Below are 19,063 nucleotides of genomic sequence, written 5' to 3' on the forward strand. Positions count from 1 at the left end.
TCCCTCGAGCTGGAGTCGAACCAGCGACCTAAGGATGCCTCACCATTTCCACTACAGTTCTCCGCTCTACCAACTGAGCTATCGAAGGGAAGGTGGGCATACTGTTTATCTTGAATTTAAGCCACGAATCAGGTTTCTGCAGTATGAACTTCCAGGGATATTACAAAATGTTTGATGGGGCATCAATCGTTCCAGGCGGATATTGACACCTTTTTTTCTCGAGGGATCATATTAAACATTTCATTAGTATCGAGAGGAGGATCACCATGAGACACAGAACAGTTTCATTCTGTCTTTATTAGAAAGTAGTGTTTGTGCTACATTAATAATATTTTCGTGGAAATATAGAAGTTGTCATTTTTAAAACTTATATTTGAATCGAAATGTGGTTTTGAGTTAAATATTAGCATGTTAATGTAATTAGTTTTTGTCATTACTATATATATTCCCATGTTACTATAATTTGTAGCTGAAGTTTACTAGTTGTGTTTTTTATGATGATTATCATGTTTATTACAATATTGTATAAAATGCATAATTTGAACTACATATTTTTCAGGTGTGAATAATTGTATATTTTCAGAATAAATTTCTAAACCAAATCATTGGCTTGATTTACTAGTTTCTACACCTGTAAGACCTATCTTTGATGTATAATAGACCTTTAACTACATAGGTATAACAGTCCTCTAAATGTATCCGTATAATAGAACTCCAACCATTTATGTATAATGGACATACTGTATAATCAGAGATGTCTAATTGACGTATAATGATATACGTATATTAGAATTTCATTCTAGACCCATTACGGACCACATTTATATGTCTAAGGTATGCGTTTAATCAACATACTGTATATTCTACAGTACATCTTTTGCCCACTGGGGAGACACTACAACAGGTAACACCCCGTGTGAAAAATCATGAGCATCTGTAAAAGCTCTCTACCTGCCCGCTCTTAACAGAGATGTGACGAGGGTCTAAAGGGACATTTTGAGCCGTAGAAACATTTTATCATTCTGTACTTTCCTGTGCAGTCAGGCCAATTCCACTTCAACTGCGCCTGACAACGGAGGTCGTTTTGAAAACAACGAGAGTAAAGGGACACTGCACGTCTGCAGAACATCACGTCCGAGTTTCAGGACAGTAACATCAGAGATTGGAAGCTAGGGAGTTTCAGGTCTGTTATAGGTTCATGAAAGTCATACCTTTGCAATAAATATTCCAGAATCCCAGTCAAATCCAGTACAATTGCTGCACAGATCTGCATTCTACAATAAGAAAACTGTCCGTTTAATCAAACACGCCGCATAAAGCATTTTTAAAACAGGAGATATTGTTTTGGAATGCATCTTTCTATAAAAATAAAATGATTTGAAGGGCGCTATAAGCAGAGGTGTGAAAGCCTGCTCTACAAAAGAACTATATCCAGAGGTGCCAAATAAGTCGAGGTTTCACCTCTTGAGAGAAAGCATCTCAGAAAACGAAGTTGCAGTCGCTTCCATGCGTCATAACACCACTAGGTCAAACAACAAGAGCTGAAGAGCCGCTGTCGAGAGTAACGCGGCCGAGCGTTCTAAGGAGCTGACTTAAACCTCCAGTCTCTTCATGAGCATCTGTTGGAGTCACACCGCTGCTATGTATCTCCTTGTTAAAAATCTTTCCAGGCGTGGTGGCCAAGTGGTAAGGTGTTGGTTTTATAAACCCAAGTTTGTGGGTTCAAGCCCCACCTGTGTCTGCTCCATTTGTCACCCCTCTCCTTTAGTTTCAAAGTCTTAAAAAAACTCGCAATGTAGGAGTCTCTATAGTAAGAAGAACATAAGTGTCACCAGTAATTAGGGTTCTTGCATATTCTGCCCTGTTTTTTATTCTACAAAGCCTGTTTTTCTTCACACCCATCTTCCAAATGATCGCCTCAGCATTGGGAAGGAACGTGCATTTGGTATAGACCCACTCCACAGTCTGATCACAAACAGATCGAGTGAGCTGTCAGTCTAGGTTGGAAGTAAGGTTCAAAAGCACTTAAAATCTGACTTAGGAACGAGAAGACTGTGTTTTTTTTCTTTAAACAAGTAAACGATAAAATTATATAAGTAGTGGGACAAAACATTGTCTGCCTGCAAGACTATGTCATGCTAAACGCCACAAATTGTTTTCGTCCAGTCGTGTCAATCGTCCTAAAGTTACGGAAAATCAGATGCAACTGGTGCATTCAGCATACATTTCTTCAGGATAGTCGTATGGTTTAAAATAATGCATTCATAGGTTCGTGTCTTTTAAGCTTTGTGTTCCGCTCTCCAAATAGAGGCTTGGGTTCAAATCCCACTCCTGACATTTTTACCCTGTCTTACACTGTTCCAGTCCTCTTGTGCTCGCTGGCAATCACAATAGGAGGCAAACGGAGAAAATGCTTAGCAAGAACATAATGGACAGGAAAAAGCTTAGTGAATGCTTGAATGTGATTAGCAGAAGTAAGGTATGCATTCAAATGTTGAAGCCCGAATTATAAAAGCAGCAGAAGAAAGGTGCAGCACAATGCAATTTGTGAGAATTTGTGGGTTTTTATGCTGCTTGGACTTCTTTCAAGCCTACGAAGGGAGTCACCCCTTTTCATTTTCATTTTCAAACTTCAGAACCGAATAACAAAAAGGTTTCATGTAAGACAGCATTCCGTTGGAAATACCGGTTCCACAATGTATTTGGCGAACCTGAATGAAATATTTTAGTGCCTGCTCAAATGCGAGGAATTAAAAAAAAACCTGGAAAATCAACTCTTGCAGTAAATGTCATAAATTTAAAGCGTGTAGTCTGCATGAACAGAGCAACGCAGCAGTCTGTAAAAACAAAGCCACAAGTCCTCTTTTATCTCGGGCAGTGCATTCCAATAAGATGGCTCTGCAGAAGACATGACAAATGCCGAACTCGTTGTTGCCATTATTGCTACTCCTGCTACTGTAGTTTTAAGCTCTAATCAGCGGGCATGTACAGTTGTACAGGGGCTAGACTACTTTGCGCCGTCCAAATTCCATTATGTGAATTTAAGGTTTTATTAACAACAGCATTAACTATACAATGCGTGCTCAAAAACCGCTACACATTAGCTTAAAAAGCAGCCGTGTTTTAACAAAGTGTGGTATTCGAACAGTAAACGCTGAAGTATTTAATACTTACTTGTGAGCAGATCTTCCACGATTCAGACACACTCTTGCTCGCCCGATGCTTTCAGAGCAATATCTGAATCGAGGCTCAAAATGGAAAGAAAGCTGAATCAGGCAAAGGTCATAAGGCACCGTTTCACTGTACACTATCACGTCCTGCTTGCACTGTCCAACTAAAAGCTTAGAGGGTTCAGAAAGGACACAAAAAACCCTTGAATCCACAATCTTGAACTTAAGGGTCGCCAGGTCTCCTCTATTACAACAGTAATATTACTAGCGTTGATTCAATATAGTATAGTAGGCTGAGACTTTGAATGCAATGGGATGGTGGCCAAGAGCTAAGTTGTTGGTCTTTTAAACCTACTGTGCCTTCCTTATTCACCGCCATGTTATTTTATCTAGCTCATCAAGTAACTTGCAAAACGTCTCTACTTGTTACTCTGTCTCAAAATTGTAGTGCAAAGTTATCTGTTAAAGCCTTAACAGAATGCAGAAATCAAATATATGGGATTTGTTAAGAACTTTATTGTCTTTTCACAAATTAATACAGAATAATACAAAGAAGACATTTTATAGTCTTATATTGAAACCATGAAACCTATGCACACATTCACAAGAGATTACAATAGAAAAACGCATTTGCTCCAGAAAATTAGATCACGTATGACATTAAATAATTTCTTAAAATCACACTAAATTGCAATCTTGAAACCAAAATTAGAAATATTGAAAACAACCTTTGTTCCCCAGGAAGAAAAGCTGTTTTACACTGATGGGACCCGGTTTTAGGTAATCAAGATTGGGAAGACAACTGCGCCCTAGCAAAGGAAAATGTTACACAAACTTTGGAAAGCACACTCTGAATCCATCCGTATATTTGATTTCCAAGATCCGTTCAAGGCAACTTGGCTCGTCACAAGCAAATCATTTCAGGGAAGAAATTCAGTTTAGTCAACTACTGGTGCATTCAGCACAGCTTTTGCTCTTGCTTGTCAGGATGGCTGAGTGGTCTAAGGTGCCAAACTCAAGGATGTGTGTCTTTCAAGCTGGCTTGGGTGTTCTGGTCTCCAAATGGAGGGGTGGGCTCAAATCCCACTCCTGACAGCTTCCATTTTTACCTCTCTTGAATTGTTCCAGTGCTAGCTGACAGTGAATGACTGTAAAATCAGCAGAAGTAAGCAAGCAACTCAGTGCAATTTGTGAGTATTCTGCACTGTTAAAATCCATGGGTTTTCAGACTTTTTGGAATTCGTAGCTCAAGAAGTGACTCCTGTTTCATTTTCTATTCACCAACTCGATTTGCATTCTGCCCGTCACACCTCACAACAGAATAACAAACGGCTTCACGAGCCAAAGGATTCCCATGCAGATACAGTTTGCAACTATGTATTAGGTAACCCAAATGAAATATTTTAGTGTTGTCTCAAATGTAAGGAATTTCATGAAACCTCAGAATGGAACGCTTGCAGAAAATGGCAGCAATTCAAAGCTTGTAGGCAGCATGAACAGACCAAGGCAGCTCTAAGTTACAGCGATCTGAAGCCACAATTCCTTATTGCGCTCGGCAGTGCTTTCCGAGTCGATGGCTCTGCATAAGAAATGAGAAATGCTGGACTCCAAATACGATCTTGCCATTCCCAGTGAACAAAAGACGTATAGTATACGTCTATTAAATGCATACTTTAGACGTCTAAATGTGGTCCGCAATTCGTCTAGAATGAAATTCTAATATACGTCTATTGTTATACGTCAGTTATACGTCTATGATTAGATGTTCATTATACATAAATGGTTGGAGTTCTATTATACGGATAAATTTAGAGGACTATTATACATATATGGTTGGAGTTCTGGATAACTTTAGAGTACTATTATACGTATATGGTTAGAGGTCTATTATACGTATATGGTTAGAGGTCTATTATACGGATAACTTTAGAGGTCTATTATAAAATATTTTTATTTCTTGTCCAGAGTGAACAGAAGGAATCTTCACATGGGCTTCTGTGTTCGGTGGGCACTGTGTGAGTACAGTCTCCCTCTTGGCCCCCCTTTCCTTCTGTACAGAAGGCTTAGGAGCCTTGACCTGTTTCCACACTTTGCCTTTCTGGTGATCCACCAAAGGTTCCACTCTGAGTCGCATGCCCTTTTCTTTTTCTATCCGTTTGAGGTTGCCGTGTGACATCAAACACCTTTCAACCTCAGTGTCAATCAGTGTCTCACTGTGTAAGACATCTCCCATGGCAGTCTTGAGGTAAAAGCTTCTTGCTTTTCCTCTCTGTTTTACTGCCTGCTCTGTGACTTCAGGGGTGGAGTCAGCACTCTCTTGGGAGTGGCTGACCTCATCCAGGCAGGAACCCTTCCGCTCAATCAGATAGACTGAGGGAGGGAAAGGGGGCGGGTCTCCGCCTCCTCCAGTGGAGAGTATCAGCTCATTCACGCTTCCGGCAGCCTTGGGGAGCGGTTGTCTCTGTCCTAATAAAACTTGTTCAAGCCTGGCCAGGCGGGCGGCTACTGAATCCTTCTGCTCAGCTTTATCTAGCCCTTTCCCTCCCCCGGTGTTCTCATGGCACTTAGGACGCTGGGTGCGGTCCTGTGTGCCTGCTTTGGAACGGGGCTTAGCCAGCTCAGGAGCCTGTGCTCCTTCGAGCAGGGGGGAATTAACCCTGCTGGCTCTGACGGCGAACACAGTCGCTTTAACAGCTTTTTGCTCAGAGCGACTTTGGACATCATACTCCCAGGCTTTCTGCACGAATCTCTTAATATCAGTCATTTTCATGGTCTGTGCATCTGTATGCATTAAGATCATCTTTCTGACTGACGGGTGGAGATTCGCAATGAATAAACCCTTGAAATGTGTGTTCTCTTCACAACCCTCATCATTTCGCCCTGCAAAATAAGTTCATCTAAGTCTCTCGTAATATTCGCGAGGGGACTCTGCTCTCTCGTGCTTAATGTTAAGGGTGGCGGCTATCGCGGCAGTCGGGTCAATAAACGCACTGTATTCTGATAAGTGCTTGACACAGCTCTTCAAAGTCATCACAGACTTTCTTCATCTGCCTAGCCATCCACTCATGTACAGCTCTGCTGCTAGTTTTCCTGACCAGAAATACTTTTTCCTGTTCTGTAGCGTTTGGCAGGTACTGCAGGGTATACCTGAGGTCTTGAATATAACTCTCGATATTATTCTCTGACACTGCAGGGTCAAATCTCTCCATGTCCTTCGCTAGCTCTCTCAGAGAATGGAGGTTTATTCTCCTAGCTTCTCCGCTGACGGAGATATGACGGAGATCGTGGTCAGACCTGTCGCTGCTAGAGAGAGTGCTTAATAGCGACTTGAATTCAGACCTCTTAGCAACCATCGTTAAACTTAAAGAGTATTACTTTTAAGTACGAAATCACAGTTCTACCACAGAAAACCACAAGATCAAGTATGCAATCAACCCGGTAGATTGCAAAAGATCACAAAACAATCAAGCACTGCTTAAAGAGCAAGGGGAACTTTTTTCCTTTCGGCTTTCAGCACACTGTATTGTCGTGTATGAAACCCGCGGCGTTTTATATTGAATTATTCCGCTTGGTTGACTCATTTCAGTCTTGCCACGCCCACCCAGGGACGCCAAATATGTAACGTTGCCATAGCCAAAATGTAAATGTAGTGGCTCTCTGAAGGCACCAGTTCTGTAGGGTTTGGGCATTTACTGTGACAATTATTAATTGTAGCAGTAAATCACAAAGTTAATTCTTTTGATGGCTTTAGAATCCAACCATGCGACATAACTCAAACAACGCACACACACAGGTACTAATACACGAGGATACATTTATTAATACATAGAATATGCATATAAACCTAACAGATCTTATCGAGAGGGTTATCAGAATACAAAAGGTATATATTCAATCAGTTACGAAGAGTTACATATATCAAGAGGACATACGTTCAGTATATCATTCATTAAGACCGTTTCATAAATGAACTTGCTTATAACTTCTACATTAGATATTCAAAACAAGTACATAACTCTTAGGAATTAAATTGATATCAACTGGTTGGGATAGCAATTGAATTCTCGAGCTGTAATGCATTGAAGTTGAATACTCATCCAATCTCTGGGGATTCAGATCTCCTGCGGGCTCAAAGAAAGGCTGTTGCAGGCTGTTGCTGTCCAATCCGCGCTCTCTGGCTGTGTGCCAGGCTGTGCTGTGCAGCTTGCGACGGTGCACTGCTGATGCCCACTGACCGGCTAGTTAGTGTTGGCTTTAACTAGCAAAGTTTGTGCACAGGAGAAAAGATGACTGTGGGTCCCAGCAAGTCAGGAACAGGACCGGTTCGTTCCTGATGAAGAGCTAGTTCTGAATAGTGATTCAGCTTTCCACAGTTCCGACCTGTTCACGAGGCCTGCTGCTGATCCTTACCTCGGGTGGATCCTCTGGTTACTCTCTGGCAACCTCCGCTCTAGACTCTTAGAACAAAGGAAAGTTCTGGCACTCGGACACACTGGCCGTTCGGTGGTTATCCGGGCTGATTCTCAGGATGGTCAGGAGGCGCGCTGCGAGAATCTCCTGCCCTTGGGAGCCTTCTGCTCCTGGGCTGTCCTGCCCTGGAATTCTCCTTTGAATTCCCTTTAGAAAAGTCCACAGAAGTCTCCACTGAATCTCCTGAATCTCTCAGGCTCTCTGTGTTGCCTGTTTTTACCTGGAGGAACTTCAGCTCGTTGATTGGCTGAAAGTTCTATGGGCATCAGAGTCCCACGTGGGTTACTCGGCCCTACCAGTCCCTGATCAAGGTGAGATATGATTCAGTTACTCCTGACACCTAGGAATGCAGTCCAGATGTCCATCTGGCACTCCCTAGACAGATAGGCGCCAATGGATGACCATTGATCATGATAGCCAGGCTTAGCTAAGTGCATCCCCCTTTGGGAGCTGTCCTAGGAAACCTTATCAAAGGAAACCTTAAATCAGCCTGCATGAATAGTTTCTCTGTGGCTGCACCACAGAGATGAACAGAGAGATGAGGCCTAATTTGGGAAAGCTCAGAAACACTTAATTCTGCCTTATTAATAAGCCTCGCCGCTACAGAGGTGAACGTGATAACCACTACACTACGGAAACGGTGGCAATCCCTGCCCAGCGGCCCAGTGCTGAGCTTCGCCAATGCGATTCAGCTGCTTCCAGTGCCTTTATTGGAGTGCGCTGATGGACCGTGCTCTCTCTCCAGAGACCAGCACGCCTGTCATGGACGGAGCAGGAAAGGCGGCGCCACATTCTACAGCCCTCTCCACGCAATCGACGAAATCGGGCCACTGAAGTGGAGAAAATCGCCTCTCCAGAAAGTGCAAATATCATCTTGGAGAGTATAAATCCTATTGCCAAAGGTCAGCCCTGTCTACCAGAGTAACCCTCCCACCTCCTGCAGCGATGATCAGCTCGTCTCACACACGAGAAGTCTTCGGTTGGAAACAAGCGCCCCCTCTTCTCGCGCGTTTTGCACGTTCGAGTGGTTTTAATGCGGCTCCTTCGTACACGGTGCTGATCTTTTGGAAAGCAGGAGGCAAAACTGACATGTTCCCATACCGGGAGTCAAACCCAGGCCGCCTGGGTGAAAACCAGGAATCCTAACCGCTAGACCATATGGGAGCACACAACCCCGCTGTTCCGGGCATCATGCAAGCAAACTACATAAATATGAGAAAACACGCAAGAGAGTTGTCACTCAGAGTGTCGAAGGGTCGATGTATACTGGGGCTCAGTTGAAATGCAACGTCAGGACTTTTCCGAATTAGGTCACACGAAGAGAGCACAGCCTTTTCCGCCCTGCCATGTGTATCAGTAACTCGCCGTGATCGTATAGTGGTCAGTACTTTGCGTTGTGGCTGCAACAACCCTGGTTCGAATCCGGGTCACGGCAGAATAGGGGCGTCTGCTTTTACTACTTACGCGAATGAAGGCAAAAAAAAGCCAATCGATGTGAACGAACGGCGCTTTACAGAGGAGTACTGCCTGACTGGATCGTTGATGAACGACAGAGGCCATTCCGACCTCTTCTCGGTTTTCTTCAATGACTTACTAAGGATCTTCTTCACATTCGCCCATGCAGGGGAAGCCAGTTACACCAAAGCAAACGCAGGAAAGTGCATTTCAAGCAGAGACCAGGAGGGACTTGTTTACACCGAGTGTGGTCGGAGAATGGAACAATGCGCCCAGCCCTGTTGCTGGAGCCGAGTCTTGATGAGATCTTGGGCTCTCTAAGAGGCCCCCACTGGATGCTAATCTTTCTGTTGTTCTTGCAGGTCCTGCGCTGCTTTTGAGCCGACAGAGCTCGTCCTGGTCTGTCGGCACAGCCCAATTGCAAATGATCAGCTCCGCGTACAGAAGGAACGTGCGTTTGGTACAAGAGTGCATGAAGGCACCGGAAATACATTGGGAACAAATGACCGGTCGCTCAAGACCTCTGTGAAGTACAGGAGCGTGCAAAAAGAGGCTGTTTTCATCCAGTCTCGAACCGGGGACCTTTCGCGTGTTAGGGAAACGTGATAGCCGCTACACTACGGAAACCTGCAGGGACCGCTGCTGGTGTCTTGCTTGCATTTCGGGCTGAGAAAGGGAAGCGTCACTTTAGGCAGGGGGCGCTGGAGAGAGGAACAAAGGGCGCGATGAAACAAAATGCCGAAACCCGGGATCGAACCAGGGACCTTTAGATCTTCAGTCTAACGCTCTCCCAACTGAGCTATTTCGGCAGTGCGCAGAGCCCACAGCCACCTGCTCCAGCCTTCCTGTGTTGCGGCATGAGCGCACCAAGAGGAGCGGGAGAGTGTTGCAGGAACGTCACTCAGAAGGAAAGCCACCCAGCTGTGCCCTCTGAGCTCTGTCCAGCGCATCTTCCTCGCATGGACTCCTGCCTGCGACGGGCAGGAAACAATTAACAAGAACAGAACAGCACCCCATGGGTGTCTCATGACCACACCTTAGGTTGTGACACGTGCAGGTGTGAGGGGTTGCCGGGCTACTCTGGAGCAGAGCTTGGGTGGAGGGGGGGCGGGAAAGCAGACAAAGAGGTGACACCTCAAGGTCTGCACGATCACAGCTCTCCGCCGCCCCAGGCTTCTGCTCGATAAGCTACTGGACACACCCGCCCCTCCTCACACAGACCGTGGAAAAGCCCCCGAGTGGGAGGGCTCTCTCTTCCTCCCAGGAGCTCTTGGACACGACGCACAGACAGAGCGCGGGGAGCCGCCGCCTGCAAACACGGCACCAGGCAGGACTCCACTCTCCAGGAGCCACAGACCAGAGGAGATGGGGGCAGCTTAGCTCCTGTGCAGAGACCTGAGCTGTTGTTTCTGCGGACGCTATCTTTTCTGTTCTCGGGGTAGGAGTGAATGTTGAGTTGCCCTTAGAAATGAAGCAGAGCACTTCAACGGCACGGGTGTGTGTGTGCGCGCCCTGGTTATTCTGGGAGATAGAGCGAACCTGGGCTAAAAGAGAGGGCGCTTAGCCCTCTTCCATTTGCTAGTTCAAAGTCGTACAACCCATTTGTATCTGCTAGGCGGCGCAGTTGTCGTGCACAAAGAACGCTTTGAAAAGCGTCAAAAACAAGTCATTCCGAGTTGGTCGTTTGTGTTTTCTGTTCAGACGCGAAATGCTGAAATGATCTCTCGGCTCCTCGGTTGTCATTTCTGCTCCGTAAAGGAATCACAGCACGCGTCGGCTTCCAGCACAGTGGGTCGGGACACGATGCCGGGGGTCGGAGAGAGCGATGTCTTCCTTGTTAGTATAGTGGTGATTATCCCCAGAGGGAGACCGGGGTACATCAGGACGCGCATTGAAGTGAAAGCAGGATGCGCTGCGACATACACTGTGCAGATCCCGCCACACTAAGAGGTGAGTGGGTCTGTTCGATCACAGCGCTAGGCGAATCCCCAATCCCCTTTTGTGCGTGGCGACAAAAGAAGCTGGTCTGTTTCCACCCGGTTTCAAACCGGGGACTTTTCGCGTGTGAGGCGAACGTGATAACCACTACACTACAGAAACAGTGAGAAACTGTGCCCAGCGCCCCAGTCCTGAGCTTCGCCAATGCGATTCAGCTGCTTCCAGTGCCTTTATTGGAGTGCGCTGATGGACCGTGCTCTCTCTCCAGAGACCAGCACGCCTGTCATGGACGTAGCAGGAAAGGCGGCACCACATTCTACAGCCCTCTCCACGCAATCGACGAAATTGGGCTACTGAAGTGGAGAAAATCGCCTCTCCAGAAAGTGCAAATATCATCTTGGAGAGTATAAATCCTATTGCCGAAGGTCAGCCATGTCTACCAGAGTCACCCTCCCACCTCCTGCAGCTTTCCGAGCTGCAGCGATGATCAATTCGTCTCACACACGAGAAGTCTTTGGTTGGAAACAGGCGCCCCCTCCTCTCGCACGTTGTGCACTTTCGAGCGCTAGGTGAATCCCCAAACAGTGTGCGTAGCGACAAATGAAACTGGCCTGTTTCCACCCGATTTCGAACCAGAGATCTTTCACGTGGGAGGCAAACATGATAACCACTACACTACGGAAACAGTGGGAAAACAGGCCCACCGGCAGTGAGTATTCAACTTCACTGCATTACTGCTCGAGAATTCAATTGTTATCCCAACCAGTTGATATCAATTTATTTCCTTAGGGTTTTGTACTTGTTTTGAGTATCTAATGTAGGAGTTGTAAACAAGTTCAATTACGAAACGGTCTAAATGAATGATATACCGAACGTATGTCCTCTTGATAAGTGTAACTCTTTGTAACTGAATGAATTTATATCTTTTGTATTCTGATAACCCTTACGATAAGATCTGTTAGGTTTACATGCATATTCTATATATTAATAAATGTATCCTCGTGTATTAGTACCTGTGTGTGCGTTGTTTGAGTTATATCGCATGGTTGGATTCTAAGACCATTAAAAGAATCAATTTTGTGATTTACTGCCACAATTAATAATTGTCCCAGTAAATGCACAAACCCCTACCGAACTGGTGCCTCGTGAGAGCACACTACAACAGTGTGTGATCTCCTGTCCCAGCCTGAGGAGCAGACAGCGAGCCTGTCTCTCAATAATAATAATCAAGTGGGGGATCTCCTATCGCAGTCTGAGGAACAAACAGTGAGCCTGTCTCTCAATAATAATAATAAAGTGTGTGATCTCCTGTCCCAGCCTGGGGAACACTGAGCCTGTCTCTCAATACTAATAATACAGTGTGTGATTCCCTGCCCCAGCCAATGGAACAGACAGTGAGCCTGTCTCTCAATAATAATAATACAGTGTGTGACCTCCTGTCCCAGCTTGGGGAACAGTGAGCCAGACTCTCAATAATAATAATACAGTGTGATCTCCTGTCCCAGCCTGAGGAACAGTGAGCTTGTCTCTCAATAATAATAATACAGTGTGATCTCCTGTCCCAGCCTGAGGAACTGTGAGCCTGTCTCTCAATAATAATAATTCAGTGTGTGATCTCCTGTCCCAGCCTGAGGAACAGACAGTGAACCTGTCTCTCAATAATAATCATAATACAGTGTGTGACCTCCTGTCCCAGCCTGAGGAACAGACAGTGAGCATGTCTCTCAATAATAATACAGTGTGTGATCTCCTGTCCCAACCTGAGGAACACACAGGAGTGAGCCAGTCTCTCAATAATAATAAAGCAGATTATGATCTCCTGTAACAGCCTAAGGAACAGTCAGGAAAGAGCAGGTCTCTCGATAATAATAATACAGTGTGTGATCTCCTGTCCCAGCCTGAGGAACAGACAGTGAGCTTGTCTCTCAATATTAATAATTCAGTGTGTGACTTCCTGTCCCAGCCTGTGGAAAAGACAGTAAGCCTGTCTCTCAATAATAATAATACAGTGTGTCATCTCCTGTCCCAGCCTGAGGAACAGTGAGCTTGTCTCTCAAGAATAATAATACAGTGTGATCTCTTGTCCCAGCCTGAGGAACAGAGGGCCTGTCTCTCATTAATAATAATACAGTGTGTGATTTCCTGTCCCAGCCTGAGGAACAGACAGTGAACCTGTCTCTCAATAATAATAATACAGTGTGAGATCTCCTGTCCCAGCCTGAGGAACAGACAGTGAACCTGTCTCTCAATAATAATAATCCAGTGTGGAATGTCCTGTCCCAGTCTGAGGAACAAACAGTGAGCATGTCTCTCAATAATAATAATACAGTGTGTGACTTCCTGTCCCAGCCTGAGGAACAGACAGTGAGCCTGTCTCTCAATAATAATAATACAGTGTGTGACTTCCTGTCCCAGCCTGAGGAACAAACAGTGAGCATGTCTCTCAATAATAAAAGAACAGTGTGTGATCTCCAGTCCCAGCCAGAGGAACAGTGAGCCTGTCTCTCAATACTAATAATACAGTGTGTGATCTCCTGTCCCAGCCTGGGGAACACAGAGGCTGTCTCTCAATACTAATAATACAGTGTGTGATATCCTGCCCCAGCCTGAGGAACAGACAGTGAGCCTGTCTCTCAATAATAATAATACAGTGTGTGATTTCCTGTCCCAGCCTGGGGAACAGTGAGCCAGACTCATAATAATAATAATACAGTGTGTGATCTCCTGTCCCAGCCTGGGAAACAGTGAGTCAGACTCTCAATAATTATAATACAGTGTGATCTACTGTCTCAGCCTGAGGAACAGTGAGTTAATCTGTCAATAATAATAATACAGTGTGATCTTCTGTACCAGCCTGAGGAACAGTGAGCTTGTCTCTCAATAATAATAATACAGTGTGTGATCTCCTGTCCCAGCCTGAGGAACAGACAGTGAACCTGTCTCTCAATAATAATAATAATACAGTGTGTGACCTCCTGTCCGAGCCTGAGAAAGAGACAGTGAACCTCTCTCTCAGTAATAATAATACAGTGTGTGATCTCCTGTCCCAGCCCAAAAGAAGAGACAGTGAGCCTACCTCTCAATAATAATAATACAGTGTGTGATCTCCTGTCCCAGCCTGAGGAACAGACAGTGAACTTGTCTCTCAATAATAATAATAATACAGTGTGTGACCTCCTGTCCCAGCCTGAGGAACAGACAGTGAGCATGTCTCTCAACAATAATATGAATAAACTGTGTGATCTCCTGTCCCAGCCTGAGGAACAGACAGTGAGCCTGTCTCTCAATAATAATAATACAGTGTGTGACTTCCTGTTCCAGCCTGAGGAAAAGACAGTAAGCCTGTCTCTCAATAATTATAATACAGTGTGTGACCTCCTGTCCCAGCCTGGGGAACAGTGAGCCAGACTCTCATAAATAATAATACAGTGTGATCTCCTGTCCCAGTCTGAGGAACAAACAGTGAGCATGTCTTTCAATAATAATAGAACAGTGTGTGACCTCCTGCCTGAGGAACAGACGGTGATCCTGTCTCTCAATAATAATAATCCAGTGTGGGATGTCCTGTCCCAGCCTGAGGAACAGTGAGCCTGTCTCTCAATAATAAAAATACAGTGTGTGATCTCCTGTCCCAGCCTGGGGAACAGACAGTAAACCTGTCTCTCAATAATATTAGTCCAGTGTGTGATCTCCTGTCTTAGCCTGAGGAACAGACAGTGATCCTGTCTCTCAATAATAATAATCCAGTGTGTGATCTCCTGTCCCAGCCTGGGGAACACTGAGCCTGTCTCTCAAAACTAATAATACAGTGTGTCATTTCCTGCCCCAGGTAGAGGAACAGACAGTGAGCATGTCTCTCAACAATAATATTAATAAACTGTATGATCTCCTGTCCCAGTCTGAGCAACAGACAGTGAGCCTGTCTCTCAGTAATAATACAGTGTGTGATCTTCTGTCCCAGCCTGAGGAACAAACAGTCAGCCTGTCTCTCAATAATAATATTACATTGTGTGATCTCCTGTCAAAACCTGAGGAACAGACAGGAGTGAGCCAGTCTCTCAATAATAATAAAGCATATTATGATCTGCTATCCCAGCCTAAGGAACAATCAGGAAAGAGCAGGTCTCTCGATAATAATAATACAGTGTGTGATCTACTGTCCCAGCCTGAGGAACAGTGAGCTTGTCTCTCAATAATAATAATACAGTGTGATCTCCTGTCCCAGCCTGAGGAACAGTGAGCCTGTCTCTCAATAATAATAATACAGTGTGATCTACTGTCCCAGCATAAGGAACAGACAGTGAGCCTTTCTCTCAGTAATAATACAGTGTGTGATCTTCTGTCCCAGTCTGGGGAATTGAAAGTAAGCCTGTCTCTCAGTTATAATAATAATAGTGTGTGATCCACTGTCCCAGCCTGAGGAACAGACAGTCAGCCCGTCTCTCAATAATAATAATACAGTGTGTGATCTCCTGTCCCACCCTGAGGAACAGACAGGAGTGAGCCAGTCTCTCAATATTAAGAGAGCATATTATGATCTGCTGTCCCAGCCTAAGGAACAATCAGGTGTAGTGTGCTCTCTGAAGGCACCAGTTCTGTAGGGTTTGGGCATTTACTGGGACAATTATTAATTGTAGCTGTAAATCACAAAATTGATTCTTTTGATGGCTTTAGAATCCAACCATGCGATATAACTCAAACAACGCACACACTCAGGTACTTATACACGAGGATACATTTATTAATACATAGAATATGCATATAAACCTAATAGATCTTATCAAGAGGGTTATCAGAATACAAAAGGCATATATTCAGTCAGTTACCAAGAGTTACATATATCAAGAGAATCATTCATTTAGACCGTTTCATAAAGTGAACTTGGTTACAACTTCTACATTAGATACTGAAAACAAGTACAGAACTCTTAGTACATAACTCATTGGAATTAAATTGATATCAACTGGTTGGGATAACAATTAAATTCTCGAGCTGTAATGCATTGAAGTTGAATACTCATCCAATCTCTGGGGATTCAGATCTCCTGCGGGCTCAAAGAAACAGTTGCAGGCTTCTAAACTGTCCAATCCGCGCTCTCTGGCTCCGTGCCAGGCTGTGCTGTGCGGCTTGCGACAGTGCGCTGCTGATGCTCACTGACCGGCTAGTTAGTGTTGGCTTTAACTAGCAAAGTTTGCGCACAGGAGAAAAGATGACTGTGGGTCCCAGCAGGTCAGGAAGAGGACCAGTTCGTTCCTGATGAAGAGATAGTTCTGAATAGTGATTCAGCTGTCCACAGTTCCGACCTGTTCACGAGTTTTGCTGCTGATGCTAACCTCGGGTGGATCCTCTGGTTACTCTCTGGCAACCTCCGCTCTAGACTCTTAGAGCAGGGGAAAGTTATGGCACTCGGACACACTGGCCGTTCCGTGGGTGTCCGGGCTGAGTCTCAGGATGGTCAGGAGGCGCGCTGCGAGAATGTCCTGCCCTTTGGAGCCTTCTGCTCCTGGGCTGTCCTGCCCTGGAATTCTCCTTTGAATTCCCTTTAGAATTGTCCGAAATAGTGTCTCAGGCCCTCTGTGTTGCCTGTTTTTACCTGGAGGAACTTCAGCTCGTTCATTGGCTGAAAGTTCCATGGGCATCAGAGTCCCACGTGGGTTACCCGGCCCTACCAGTCCCTGATTGGTTGATCAAGGTGAGATATGAGTCACTTACTCCTGACACCTAGGAATGCAGTCCAGATGTCCATCTGGCACTCCCTAGACAGATAGGCGCCAATGGATGACCATTGATCATGATAGCCAGGCTTAGCTAAGTGCATCCCCATTTGGGAGCTGTCCCTTAACAAAAGAAAACATCTTTAAATCAGCCTGCATGAATAGTTTCTCTGTGGCTGCACCACAGAGATGAACAGAGAGATGGGGCCTCATTTGGAAAAGCACAGCAACACTTAATTCTGTCTTATTAACAAGCATTGCCGCTACAAGTGAAAGACTGAAGTGAAATAGAGCGGGGACGAAGGCAGTGAAGAGAGAGAACGTGGGAAGAAGAGAAAAACACAAGGGAAAAAAAGCAGCGTCGTAAAAGAGGTGACGGAGCTGTCCTCTCTAAAAGAAGGGTGCCAGCGAACCCTGCTTTTGCTTACGGCCACACCCCCTTGAGCACGCCTGATCTCGTCTGATCTCGGAAGCTAAACAGGGATGGGCCTGGTTAGTACTTGGATGGGAGACCGCCTGGGAATACCAGGTGCTGTAAGCTTTTAAGCGCAGGAGGCGCCCTATCCCCGCTCGCTCGCTCATTCCCCTGTTCACACGTGCAGTGCGGCTTGTCCGTCTGTTTATTTGTCAGCTTTGGCGAGACACGGGTGCTTGTGTATTAGCGTGAGCGTTTTTTATTCTGATCATGAACAGTTTTACAAGTCCGCAAAGGATCGAGGAAAGGTTTATCGCCAGCTGAAAAGAGACACAGCGCTTCGGCTGTGGAGACTTGTTCGGCTGGCGTTCGGGGAGTCGCGTTTTTCAGAATTGTATTGAGATCGTTTTCCACAGAGCTCAGATGTCAAAGCACAGCAGCAGCTCTCCACAGCGATCCTCTATAGCGCCCTTTCTCCCGCAGCTCCGTCCTCATTGGAAGGAAGCAAGAGTGAAAGGCTGAAGTGAAATAGAGCGGGGACGAAGGCAGTGAAGTGAGAGAACGTGGGAAGAAGAGAAAAACGCAAGGGAAAAAAAGCAGCGTCGTAAAAGAGGTGACGGAGCTGTCCTCTCTATAAGAAGGGTGCCAGCGAGCCTTCCTCTTGCTTACGGCCACACCCCCTTGAGCACGCCTGATCTCGTCTGATCTCGGAAGCTAAACAGGGATGGGCCTGGTTAGTACTTGGATGGGAGACTGCCTGGGAATACCAGGTGCTGTAAGCTTTTAAGCGGAGGAGGCGCCCTATCCCTGCTCGCTCGCTCATTCCCCTGTTCACACGTGCAGTGCGGCTTGTCCGTCTGTTTATTTGTGAGCTTTGGCGAGACACGGGTGCTTGTGTATTAGCGTGAGCGTTTTTTATTCTCATCATGAACCTTATATACTGTATCTCTACATCCCATAACCTTTAACGACAGGTGCCTGGGTGTGGACATGTTCTGATGTAATATTTAATTTAAAAGTAAACATTTTAGTAAAGTCTGTTATATTGTTAAAATCTATAAGCGTTATAAATATCAATTTTTGCTCGTGCTTATAATTTATCGCTGCTAAATGTGTCTTATTCAATTATTTTAACACTTTTATGACCTATCCACTAAAATATAAAAACCTGCCCTACAACGCTCTTCTCAAAAGATAAAATAAGTTTTACATTTTTTGATTCAATGTAATTTCTTTTCTAGAGAAATACATCATTTGAGGCTTGGGTTGCATGTTAATATTTTTAAGGTTTAAAGACTTTACGTTCACGGTACGTGGAAAATCATTTCAAACTTTTGAAAAGTTGTTGAGAATTTGTCATTGAAATAAGCTTATATATTTTAATTCAAAGAGATTACTTTTCACTCTCGATAAAACACGTGTGATTTTGGGGCGGGGGGATATGGTGGGGCGTTCTAAAACATCACAACCATTTGAAAAATGTCTTGAGCTATGTAGGCATGGTTATAAATTTGGAGTTTATGCTTAAATTAGCCGACTTGCTGGTTTTGAAGTGTGACACCTGAGCTGTCAGGCCCCGATATTGACTGCTGCGAAGATGGCTTCTTTGAGTAGTGAATCATCGGATTCCTCTGCTATGCAAACTGAAGAAGTAGGTTGCTAAAATATTTTTTCTGATAGTGGAATTGTCGTTTCAATCTGCGTTTAGCGTATTTCGTTTTCAACACTTTGTCTTCTTTTTAGCAAAAGCTGACCCAGCACTCAGTGGTGTGTGACAGTGGCTGTCATGTGAACTCTGACGGTGATTCAGGTGTTGGGGGTCCGTCAACGACTGATGAAGAGTTGCTACAAATGGTAAATATTAAACCACAGCAAGTTCGAAGCAAACGAAAAACTCTAAC

The 19,063-nt window shown here is 44.9% G+C and overlaps 4 non-coding genes and 1 pseudogene across 4 annotated transcripts; 3 read left to right on the plus strand and 2 right to left on the minus strand.

Annotated features, from left to right (window-relative positions):
* On the minus strand, positions 1-88 carry trnay-gua (transfer RNA tyrosine (anticodon GUA)). Its single transcript is given in 2 exon segments — positions 1-36; positions 52-88. It is a non-coding gene; the product is annotated as a tRNA-Tyr (tRNA).
* A 1,581-nt stretch (positions 89-1,669) lies between these two features.
* Positions 1,670-1,741, plus strand: trnai-uau (transfer RNA isoleucine (anticodon UAU)). The gene has a single exon. It is a non-coding gene; the product is annotated as a tRNA-Ile (tRNA).
* Positions 1,742-9,831: 8,090 nt separating this feature from the next.
* On the minus strand, positions 9,832-9,904 carry trnaf-gaa (transfer RNA phenylalanine (anticodon GAA)). Its single transcript has one exon. It is a non-coding gene; the product is annotated as a tRNA-Phe (tRNA).
* A 7,265-nt stretch (positions 9,905-17,169) lies between these two features.
* Positions 17,170-17,288, plus strand: LOC148824876 (5S ribosomal RNA). Its single transcript, XR_016093349.1, has one exon. It is a non-coding gene; the product is annotated as a 5S ribosomal RNA (ribosomal RNA).
* Positions 17,289-17,825: 537 nt separating this feature from the next.
* LOC148824877 (5S ribosomal RNA) lies at positions 17,826-17,944 on the plus strand (annotated as a pseudogene).
* Positions 17,945-19,063: the final 1,119 nt, after the last annotated feature.

The sequence above is a fragment of the Atractosteus spatula genome, chromosome 10 (genome assembly GCF_055471065.1).
Source record: "Atractosteus spatula isolate fAtrSpa1 chromosome 10, fAtrSpa1.hap1, whole genome shotgun sequence".
NCBI classification, from domain to species: Eukaryota; Metazoa; Chordata; class Actinopteri; order Semionotiformes; family Lepisosteidae; genus Atractosteus; species Atractosteus spatula.